Source organism: Arachis ipaensis, chromosome B2, assembly GCF_059453495.1.
Source record: "Arachis ipaensis isolate K30076 ecotype BB chromosome B2, ASM5945349v1, whole genome shotgun sequence".
Lineage (NCBI taxonomy): Eukaryota > Viridiplantae > Streptophyta > Magnoliopsida > Fabales > Fabaceae > Arachis > Arachis ipaensis.
The window spans coordinates 79,168,191-79,180,701 of NC_142437.1; the positions used below are offsets into that span (position 1 = coordinate 79,168,191).

Genomic DNA, 12,511 nt, shown 5'->3' on the forward strand with positions numbered 1-12,511 from the left:
TGCCAACCAGACACCCTTTTCTGTCGTTAAACACCAGTCTGTCTGCCAATTCTGGCGTTTAACGCCCAGAATGTTGCCAGAGTGGGCGTTAAACCCCATTCTGCTATCCTTACTGGCGTTTAAATGCCAGTAAGCCTGTCCTCCAGGGTGTGCTATTTTTTATGCTATTTTTGATTCCGCTTTAATTCTGCAGCTGTTTTTATGACTTCACATGATCATCAACCTAAAGAAAACATAACATGACAATGGAAAACAAATGTCTATAAAAAGATAACCCACTAGCTTGATTATACATCTCTTAGACAGCTAATCCACGACTTTGTTGGGGACTTCTCGATATACCAGTTCAGTCGAGATATAGGGAGATTAGAGTCTTTGTGGTAGAGGCTAGAACCAAAGGCGCATCATTCTCTGATCCGGAAGATTTGACCTTGTCTGTGGCGTTTTGAGTAGGATCACTAAGGAGAATAGACTGTAGGAGCTTCACCCTCAATTAGACTGGATCTGCACTAACCCTGGGGTTCAGATCTGGAGGAGCATTGGCGACCTCTCAAGAAAGGCGTTGATCACATACAACCTGCCATAGAAGAAGTCTTTCACAGTTGGAGTAGACAGTAAGACCGAATTGATTCAGAAGAGCAAAGCATTTCCAAAGCCTTAACCATCTTCTTATCATTGCTTTCACCATCAATTGAGTAACGTTTTCTTTATTTTCCTTTTATGCGCTTTAAAAAAACAAACAACTTCTCTATCCGCCTGACTAAGATCTACAAGATAACCATAGCTTGCTTCAAATCACAATCCTCGTAGGATCGACCCTGACTCACTCAGGTATTACTTGAACGACCCAGTGCACTTGCTGGTTCAGTTGTGCGAAGTGTAATTCCGCGCACCAAGTTTTTGGCGCCGTCGCCGGGGATTGTTCGAGCTTGGACAACTAACGGATTATCTTATTTCTTAGATTAGGTATTGTTTTTAATTTTTAAGTCTTTTACTCTTCTTTTTCGAAAATTAAATTTAAATAAAAACAAACTTTTTTCAAAAACCTTTTCTTTTCTTTATCAATCTTCATCTTTTGTTTGAGTCTTTGTTCTTGCTCTTGTTTGAGTCTTTTTCGAATTTCTTGAATCTTTTTCTAAAAATTTTCAAAAATAGTGTCTTGTGTCAATATTTAAGCTTGATGTCTTCTTGTGTCTTTTCTTTTAAAATTTTCGAAATTTGTGTCTTTGGTTTTCAAAACTTTTAAGTTTGGTGTCTTTTGCATGTTCTTATTTTCTTTGAATTCTTTGAGTTTTGTTCTTGGTGTTCTTATTAATCTTCAAAGTGTTCTTATTTTTCTTCTTGTTTTGATCTTAAAATTTTTAGTTTTGGTGTCTCTTTGTGTTTTTCTTTACAATTTTCGAATTCTAGGTGTCTTAGATCTAAAAATTTTAAGTTTGGTATCTTTTTGTTGTTTTTTTCTTTTTTCATTAAATTCAAAAAATAAAAAATTATATCTTTTCTATATTTTTATCTTAATTTTTGAGAATATCACAAAAAGATTTCAAATTTTAATTTCAAAATCATTATCTTATCTTATCTTAGTTTTAAATTTCAAATTCAAATCATTTCAAAATCAAATCTTTTCAAAAATCATTTCTTTTTCAAATTACTATCTTATCTTTTTATTTTTCTTTAAAATTCAAAAACCTTATCTTATCTTATTTCAAAATTTAAAATCAAATCTTTTTCAACAATCAAATTTCAAATCTTATCTCTTTCAAATCTTTTTCAAATTTTTATCTTACCTTTTCTAATTTTAAATTTTAAAATCAAATCTCTTTCAAGTCTTTTCAATTTCTATCTTATCTTTTCTAAATTCAAAGTTTTAAATTCAAATCTTTTCTAATCTTCTATCTTATCTTGTTTTCAAATCTTTCTTAATTAGTTACTTGTTTTCTCTCTCTTCTTTTTTAAAACTTCCTAACTAATTCCTCTCTCCTCTTTTAATTTCAAATTTAATTAATAAATAAAACAAAAACAAAAATATTTTAGTTCTCATCTCTCTTTTATTATTAATTAGCTGCATGTTTTATCTTATTCTCTTCCTATTTTCTTTTCTCTTCCTTCTTTTTCAAAATCTCCTAACTACTTTCTCTCTCTTCTTTTTCGAAAAATTCTTCTATTTTCCCCTCTCTATTTTCAAAAATATCTCACCCTCTTTCTCTATTAATTTTTGGAAATTACCTTTATCAAAGGATATATTCTTTTCTTCTCTTCTTGAGCTATCTCCTTCTGACAAAGGACATCTATACTCTGACATAGAGAATCTTTTTCTTCTTCTCTTCTTGCATTCTTTCTTCTTGTTTATGATCAGAAATAGAGACAAAGAGCCTCTCTTTAATCCTGATCCTGAACCTCACTAGAATATTTGAAGTATGAGCATGGACAGTAATAATTGACATTTGTTGTTCTGATATGTTACTCAGAAGGATTTCAGAGTTTGGAATCTAAAACAAGAATGCAAAAGAGGGCTCAATAAATTTTGCAAAGAAGTGGCTATTAATTAGCTTAAATGACATGTTATACCTTAAATGACTCAAATTTGGTGTTGTGAGTGGTTTAATCTAATGTGGTGGCTATAAGATTTGTGGTGTTAGGCATGGATAGTGAAATTGGAGAAGAAGTAATCTGAAATGAAAAGTAAAATAAAGGTGAATACAATTAATAAGATTGACACAGAAAGAAACATGATGTCGTAAAAAAGGAAAAAATCAATTGATTTAGGAAGGAAAAGAGAAATTTAAACATGAGTAACATTATCAATAGTCAAGTTTTTCAAGAAAAATGTTATCTTAAAAGGATATGAGAACTGATGAACTCACATGAGAAACAAAAGGACCACTAAGTCAAAAGGCATTGATATCATTATCCTCTTCAGAAGAATCATTTACTGTTTTATTACTAGAAGAGTTGTTTTCATCTTCTTCATCATTATCCTAAAGTCTTACTGATTATTCATTCTTGCCATTGAAATCTGATGTACTTGATGTGTTCTCATTATCTTCATCATTTGAAGATGATGACACAACAATCGATTCAAAATTTCTTTTAGTGTAACAGTTTGGTTGGCTAGGATTAAGCTTTTTTTCTGTGACCCTAGAAGAAGTCCTCCTTGGATGAGATTTGATAGTTGATGATTTGGTTGTTTTCTCTAAAAAAAGAAGAGAAAGAGAGTGCATATTACGTAAGCAATAATAATAATAATAATAATAATAATAATAAAAGAGAAATATTATAATTTGTTTGATCCAAATGATTTAGATGTAAGTACGCTTTTGGCTGGTTGACACTCTTCTCACTTGTTGCATCACGAGAGTATTGACCATCCTTTGACAACATGTATTAAAAAAGATTTTGATAGAAGAATGATAGGTTTTCCACCAAGAGAAAAATGATTGTGTAGTTAGCAGACAAGTCTCAAAGAAGAACAGGTGAAATCTACTTCTCCGAAAAGCATTGTCCCTTTGAATGTCCAATAGGTCTTCTAGTGAAACAGCTTTAGCACACAAAAGTTGAGTTTCTTGAGAACGGTAAGGAGATAGAATGGCTTGTGCTAGTCCAAATTGTCTGGATATTACATTTGGCACGTATATTGTTATTCTTAGATCCTCTCCACCTGAGAGTCCAACAAAAAGCATTTAAAGAGTAAAAAAATTGTTACCAAATGACAATGTTCACCTCTTGTATAAAATTCTAGCTTAAGTGAGAGGTTTTATTAACCACTCTGGACCGGTTTGATAGTTAGAAAAAGGGGTCAAGATGAAAGTTTTATTTTTCTCTGACAAGTAGTAGAAAGCGCGGAAAAAATGCTTCATCTTCTCATGCAAAGCTTTTAACTTATTAGGAAAAACTAAGTTGAGTAAACGATGACCCACAACCACAGAGTCTGTAGAGTTCCTTTGATTTGGACATTTTTGTAGCTCAAATTTAAAAATGGCAGAAAGCCATAATTAGAAAAACTAAACGGGCCCATCAATATTAGTAATTCTCTTCTTAGTCTTCATGAGGTTTGTAATCTAATCTAGAGTAAGATATAATTGAGCCAGAAATAGTTTGGCTATACACAACTTCCTACCCTCGACAAACATAGTGACCAACGGAAGATAAACAACTTCAATTTGAATGCTCCGGGTATAGAAAACAACACCATTCAACCAATAAAGAAGGAATGCTATGTGCTTACTATCAGAAATAAACTTTTCATCTTGGCCTTGTTACGAATAAAATTTTACTAGGTGGTTGACAGAAGAAAATTGTCGGTTTGGAATTTTCGCAAAATAATTTCGTTGAAGTATAGATCCAAACCGGCAAACAACCGTCAGTCAAAATGTAATTTGTTTATAACTTAAGTCAAACCAGTAAAAATTGAGAGTATTTAAACCTCGGGTCGTCTCTCAAAGGAATTGCAGGGAAGTATGCATATTATTGGTTATGGGAGATTTTTTGGGGTTTTTTTATATGATGAACAAGAAATTAAAACTAACAAGTAAGATAATATATGATGAGCGGATAATTTATACGCTTTTTGACATTGTTTTTAGTATGTTTTTAGTAGGATCTAGTTACTTTTAGGGATGTTTTTAATAGATTTTGTGTTAAATTCACATTTCTGGACTTTACTATGAGTTTGTGTGTTTTTCTGTGATTTCAGGTATTTTCTGGCTGAAATTGAGGGACTTGAGCAAAAATCAGATTCAGAGGTTGAAAAAGGACTGCTGATGCTGTTGGATTCTGACCTCCCTGCACTCAAAGTGGATTTTCTGGAGCTACAGAACTCGAAATGGCGCGCTTTCAATTGCGTTGGAAAGTAAACATCCAGGGCTTTCCAGCAATATATAATAGTCCATACTTTGGCCAAGAATAGACGACGTAAACTGGCGTTCAACACCAGCTCTCTGCCCAAATCTGGCGTCCAGCGCCAGAAAAGGATCCAAAACCAGAGTTGAACGCCAGAAATGGATCAAAACCTGGCGTTCAACTCCACAAATGGCCTCTGCACGTGGAAAGTTAAGGCTCGGCCCAAGCACACACCAAGTGGGTCCCAGAAGTGGATTTATGCATCAATTACTTACTCATGTAAACCCTAGTAGCTAGTTTATTATAAATAGGACCTCTTACTATTGTATTTGACATCTTTGGATTACCTTATGATCCTTTGATCACGTTTTAGGGGGCTGGCCATCTCGGCCATGCCTGGACCTTCACTTATGTATTTTCAACGGTAGAGTTTCTACACTCCATAGATTAAGGTGTGGAGCTCTGCTGTTCCTCAAAGATTAATGCAAAGTACTACTGTTTTCTATTCAATTCTTCTTATTTCGCTTCTAAGATATCCATTCGCACCCAAGAACGTGATGAAGATGATGATTATGTGTGATGCTCATCATCCTTCTCCCTTATGAACGCGTGCCTGACAAACACTTCTGTTCTACATGAATTAAGCTAGAATGAGTATCTCTTAGATCTCTTAACCAGAATCTTCGTGGCATAAGCTAGAATGATGGCGGCATTCAAGAGAATCCGGAAATTCTAAACCTTGTCTGTGGTATTCCGAGTAGGATTCAATGATTGAATGACTGTGACGAGCTTCAAACTCGCGAGTGCTGGGCGTTAGTGACAGACGCAAAAGGAGGGTGAATCCTATTCCAGCATGATCGGGAACCGACAGATGAATAGCCGTGCCGTGACAGGGTGCGTGAGCATATTATTCACTGAGAGGAGGGGATGTAGCCACTGACAACGGTGATGCCCTTGCATAAAGCCAGCCATGGAAAGGAATGAGACTGATTGGATGAAGATAGCAGGAAAGCAGAGGTTCAGAGGAACGAAAAGCATCTCCATTCGCTTATCTGAAATTTCTACCAATGATTTACATAAGTATCTCTATCCCTATTCTATTAATTATTATTCGAAAACACCATTATCAATTTATATTAGCCTGACTGAGATTTGCAAGGTGACCATAGCTTGCTTCATACCAACAATCTCCGTGGGATTCGACCCTTACTCACGTAAGGTATTACTTGGACGACCCAGTGCACTTGCTAGTTAGTTGTATCGAGGTTGTGATAAATTATGAATGTGTAATCACAATTTCGTGCACCAAGTTTTTGGCGCCGTTGCCGGGGATTGTTCGAGTTTGGACAACTGACGGTTCATCTTGTTGCTCAGATTAGGTAATTTTCTTTTTGTCTTGTTTTCAAAAAATTTTTCAAAAATATTTCAAAAATTCTTCCTTTGTTTTCGAAAAAAAAAAAAAATTTTAAAAATAAAAATGTTTTCAAAAATATATTTTCCTTTCAGAATTTTTAAGAATGAATTCTAGTGTTTCATGGAGCATGTTGAAGCCTGGCTGGCTGTAAAGCCATGTCTCAATTCTTATACTCAAGAGAAGAGCTTCTTTATCTTTCTTAGCCAATTGGCTGTTGAATGTAAGGAATGTCAGGCTTGTCATGTCTGAATTACACTCATATTTTGATTAAAGCTTGGCTGGCTATTAAGCCATGCCTGACCCTTTGATTGGAGCTTTAAGACTAACATGGCAAGATTCCTGGAATTCATATTAAAAATTTTGGAATCCTTATTTTCTTTTTCAAAAGAATTTTTCGAAAAATATAAAATAAAAATCCAAAAAATTTAGAAAATCATAAAAATCAAAAATATTTTTGTGTTTCTTGTTTGAGTCTTGAGTCATATCATAAGTTTGGTGTCACTTGCATATGCATCTTGCATTTTTTCGAAAATATCATGCATTCATGGTGTTCTTCATGATCTTCAAGTTGTTCTTGGTAAGTCTTCTTGTTTGATCTTGATGATTTTTTGTTTTGTGTCTTTTCATGTTTTTCATATGCATTCTTGAATTCTTAGTGTCTAAGCATTAAAGAATTCTAAGTTTGGTGTCTTGCATGTTTTCTTTGCATTAAAAATTTTTCAAAATGATGTTCTTGATGTTCATCTTGACATTCAAAGTGTTCTTGGTGTTCATCTTGACACTCATATCATTCATGCATGCATTCATTATTTTGATCTAAAAATTTCATGCATTGTATCATTTTTCTTGTTTTTCCCTTGCATCATAAAAATTCAAAAAATCAAAAAAATATCTTTCCCTTTTTCTCTCATCAAATTCGAAAATTTGAGTTGACTTTTTCAAAAATTTTTAAAATCAAGTTGTTTCTTATGAGTCAAATCAAATTTTCAATTTGAAAATCTTATCTTTTTCAAAATCTTTTTCAAAAATCAAATCTTTTTCAAAATTCTTAGTTATTTTCGAAAATTTCAAAAATATTTTTCAAAAATCTTTTTCTTATTTTTATACCAAATTTTCGAAAATAACAATAACAATTAATGTTTTGATTCAAAAATTTCAAGTTTGTTACTTGCTTGTTAAGAAAGATTCAAACTTTAAGTTCTAGAATCATATCTTATGATTTCTTGTGAATCAAGTCATTAATTGTGATTTTAAAAATCAAATCTTTTTCAAAACTAATTTCAATCATATCTTTTCAAAAATATCTTCTTATCTTTTTCAAAAAAATTTTTGATTTCAAAATATCTTTTCTAACTTCCTAACTTCTTATCTTTTCAAAATTTGTTTCAACTAACTAACTAACTTTTTGTTTGTTTCTTAACTTGTTCAAAACCACCTAACTAACTCTCTCTCTCATTTTCGAAAATATCTTCCCTCTTTTTCAAAAATTTCTTTTTAATTAACTAATTATTTTTATTTTCTATTTTTGATTTCAAAAATTTTCAAAAATTACTAACATTTTTCAAAAAAACCATTTTCGAAAATCACTAACTCTTTTTCAAAAATATTTTCGAAAATTCTCTCTCTCCCATCTTATTCTATTTATTCATTCATATCCTAACATCTCATCACAACACCAACATCTCATCTCACATCTCTAGCCTCCTCACAGTTGTGTTTCTTCCATTATATTACATTCTTTATCTCCCCCTTTTCTTCCACTTACAAAGGGATCCCTATACTGTGGTATAAAGGATCTCCGTTATTATTATTGTTATTCTGTGCCTTCTTCTTTGTCATATGAGCAGGAGCAAGGATAAGAACATTCTTGTGGAAGCAGATCCAGAACCTGAAAGGACTCTAAAAAGGAAACTAAGAGAAGCTAAAATACAACAATCCAGAGATAACCTTTCAGAAATTTTCGAACAGGAAGAGGAGATGGCAGCCGAAAATAATAATAATATAAGGAAGATGCTTGGTGACTTTACTGCACCTAATTCCAATTTACTTGGAAGAAGCATCTCCATTCCTGCCATTGGAGCAAACAACTTTGAGCTGAAACCTCAATTAGTTTCTCTGATGCAGCAGAACTGCAAGTTTCATGGACTTCCATCTGAAGATCCTTTTCAGTTCTTAACTGAGTTCTTGCAGATATGTGATACTGTTAAGACTAATGGAGTAGATCCTGAAGTCTACAGGCTCATGCTATTCCCTTTTGCTGTAAGAGACAGAGCTAGATTATGGTTGGATTCTCAACCCAAAGACAGCCTGAACTCTTGGGATAAGCTGGTCACGGCTTTCTTAGCCAAGTACTTTCCTCCTCAAAAGCTGAGCAAGCTTAGAGCTGATGTTCAAACCTTCAGACAGAAAGAAGGTGAATCCCTCTATGAAGCTTGGGAAAGATACAAACAGTTGACCAAAAAGTGTCCTTCTGACATGCTTTCAGAATGGACCATCCTGGATATATTCTATGATGGTTTATCTGAGCTATCAAAGATGTCACTGGACACTTCTGCAGGTGGATCCATTCACCTAAAGAAAATGCCTGCAGAAGCTCAAGAACTCATTGACATGGTTGCTAATAACCAGTTCATGTACACTTCTGAAAGGAATCCGGTGAGCAATGGGACGCCTATGAAGAAGGGAGTTCTTGAAGTTGATACTCTGAATGCCATATTGGCTCAGAATAAAATATTGACTCAGCAAGTCAATATGATCTCTCAGAGTCTGCATGGAATGCAAGCTGCATCCAACAGTACTCAAGAGGCTTCTTATGAAGAAGAAGCTTATGATCCTGGGAACCCTGCAATAGCAGAGGTAAATTATTTAGGTGAACCTTATGGAAACACCTATAACTCATCATGGAGAAATCATCCAAATTTCTCATGGAAGGATCAAAAGCCTCAACAAGGCTTTAATAATGGTGGAAGAATTAGGTTTAGCAATAGCAAACCTTTTCCATCATCCACTCAGCAACAGACAGAGAACTCTGAACAAAATACTTCTAATTTAGCAAACTTAGTCTCTGATCTATCTAAGGCCACTGTAAGTTTCATGAATGAAACAAGATCTTCCATTAGAAATCTGGAAGCACAAGTGGGCCAGCTGAGCAAAAGGATCACTGAAATCCCTCCTAGTACTCTCCCAAGCAATACAGAAGAGAATTCAAAAGGAGAGTGCAAGGCCATTGACATAAGCGCCATGGCCGAACCTGTGAGGAGAGGAGAGGACGTGAATCCCAAGGAGGAAGACCTCCTGGGACGTCCAGTGATTAATAAGGAGCTTCCCTCTGAGGAACCAAAGGACTCTGAGGCCCATCTAGAGACCATAGAGATCCCATTGAACCTCCTTATGCCCTTCATGAGCTCTGATGAATATTCCTCTTCTGAAGAGAATGAGAATGTTACTGAAGAGCAAATTGCCAAGTTTCTTGGTGCAATCATGAAGCTGAATGCCAAATTATTTGGCATTGATACTTGGGAAGTTGAACCTCCCTTGTTCATCAATGAACTAAGTGATCTGGATCAACTGACATTGCCTCAGAAGAGACAGGATCCTGGAAAGTTCATAATACCCTGTACCATAGGCACCATAATCTTTAAGGCTCTGTGTGACCTTGGTTCAGGAATAAACCTCATGCCCCTCTCTGTAATAGAGAAACTGGAATCTATGGGGTGCAAGCTGCTAAAATCTCATTAGAGATGGCAGACAGCTCTAGAAAACAGGCTTATGGACAAGTAGAGGACGTGTTAGTAAAGGTTGAAGGCCTTTACATCCCTGCTGATTTCATAGTCCTGGATACTGGAAAGGAAGAGGATGAATCCATCATCCTAGGAAGACCTTTCCTGGCCACAGCAAGAGCTGTGATTGATGTTGATAGAGGTGAAATATTCCTTCAATGGAATGAGAACTCCCTTGTGTTTAAAACTCAAGGATCCCCCTCTGCAACCATGGGGAGGAAGCAGAAAAAGCTTCTCTCCAAGCAGAGTCAACCAGAGCCCCTACAGTCAAACTCTAAGTTTGGTGTTGGGAGGCCACAACCAAACTCTAAGTTTGGTGTTGAACTCCCATATCCAAACTCTAAGTTTGGTGTTGGAGAGTCTCAACAAAGCTCTGCACATCTGTGAGGCTCCATGAGAGCCCACTGTCAAGCTATTGACATTAAAGAAGCGCTTGTTGGGAGGCAACCCAATGTTTATCTAATTCTTATTTTTATTGTTTTTCATGTTTTCTTAGGTTCATGATCATGTGGAGTCACAAAATAAACAAAAAAAAAATTCAAAAATGGAATAAAAAACAGCAGAAGAAAAATCACACCCTGGAGGAGCATCTGTCTGGCGTTCAAACGCCAGAACAGAGCATAGTTCTGGCGCTGAACGCCCAGAATGGGAGCATCCTGGCGCTGAACGCCCAGAACAAGCATGGTTCTGGCGTTCAACGCCAGAAATGGCAGCAAATGGGCGTTGAACGCCCAAAATGGGCACCAACCTGGCGCTGAATGCCCAGAGTTGTGTGCAAGGGCATTTTGCATGCCTAAATTGGTGCAGGGATGTAAATGCCTTGACACCTCAAGATCTGTGGACCTCACAGGATCACCTCAGGATCTGTGGACCCCACAGGATCCCCACCTACCTCCACTCACTCTCTTCTCTCTTCTCAATCATCCTCTATTCCCAATAAACACTCTTCCCTATTAACTCTTTACCACTCACATCCAAACACCCACTTTCTTTCAAAATTCAACATCTCTTTCCCACCCAATCCCACCCATATGGCCGAATACACATCTCCCTCCATCTCCTCCATATCTTCTTCTTATTCTTCTATTCTTTCTTCTTTTGCTCGAGGGCGAGCAACATTCTAAGTTTGGTGTGGTAAAAAGCATAGCTTTTTTTTGTTTTTTCCATAACCATTGATGGCACCTAAGGCCAGAGAAGCCTATAGAAAGAGGAAAGGGAAGACAAAAGCTTCCATCAAGGGTCTATAGCTCAGTGGTAGAACATTTGACTGCAAATCAAGAGATCCCTGAGATACCTCAGGGGATACATTTTCTTCCACACAATTATTGGAAGCAACTAAGGGTGGAACATCAAGAGCACTCCATCATCCTTCATGAAATCAGAGAAGATCTAAAAGCAATGAAGGAGGAGCAACAAAGACAAGGAAGAGACATAGAAGAGCTCAAGGACATCACTAAGGTGGACTCATTCCTTGTTCTTACTTTCTCTGTTTTTCATTTTCTATGTTATGTGCTTATCTATGTTTGTGTCTTCATTACATGATCATTAGTAGTAGTAACTATGTCTTAAAGTTATAAATGTCCTATGAATCCATCACCTCTCTTAAAAAAAAATGTTTTAAATCAAAAGAACAAGAAGTACATGAGTTTTGAATATATCCTTGAACTTAGTTTAATTATATTGATGTGGTGACAATGCTTCTTGTTTTCTGAATGTATGCTTGAACAGTGCATATGTCTTTTGAAGTTGTTGTTTAAGAATGTTAAATATGTTGGATCTTGAAAGAATGATGACTAGGAGACATGTTATTTGATAATCTAAAAAATCATAAAAATGATTCTTGAAGCAAGAAAAAGCAGCAAAGAACAAAGCTTGCAGAAAAAAAAAGGGCGAAAAAAAAAAATAGAAAGAAAAAGAAAAAGCAAGCAGAAAAAGCCAAAAGCTCTTAAAACCAAGAGGCAAGAGCAAAAAGCCAATAACCCTTAAAACCAAAAGGCAAGGGCAAATAAAAAGGATTCCAAGGCTTTGAGCATCAGTGGATAGGAGGGCCTAAAGGAATAAAATCCTGGTCTAAGCGGCTAAACCAAGTTGTCCCTAACCATGTGCTTGTGGCGTGTAGGTGTCAAGTGAAAACTTGAGACTGAGCGGTTAAAGTCAAGGTCCAAAGCAAAAAAAGAGTGTGCTTAAGAACCCTGGACACCTCTAATTGGGGACTTTAGCAAAGCTGAGTCACAATCTGAAAAGGTTCACCCAATTATGTGTCTGTGGCATTTATGTATCCGGTGGTAATACTGGAAAACAAAGTGCTTAGGGCCACGGCTAAGACTCATAAAATAGCTGTGTTCAAGAATCATCATACTGAACTAGGAGAATCAATAACACTATCTGAACTCTGAGTTCCTATAGATGCCAATCATTCTGAACCTCAATGGATAAAGTGAGATGCCAAAACTATTCAAGAGGCAAAAAGCTATAAGTC

General features: G+C 35.7%; 1 non-coding gene across 1 annotated transcript; it reads right to left on the bottom strand.

The window, feature by feature from the left end:
* Positions 1-8,626: 8,626 nt before the first annotated feature.
* On the bottom strand, positions 8,627-8,734 carry LOC148574533 (small nucleolar RNA R71). The gene has a single exon (XR_015905704.1). It is a non-coding gene; the product is annotated as a small nucleolar RNA R71 (small nucleolar RNA).
* Positions 8,735-12,511: the final 3,777 nt, after the last annotated feature.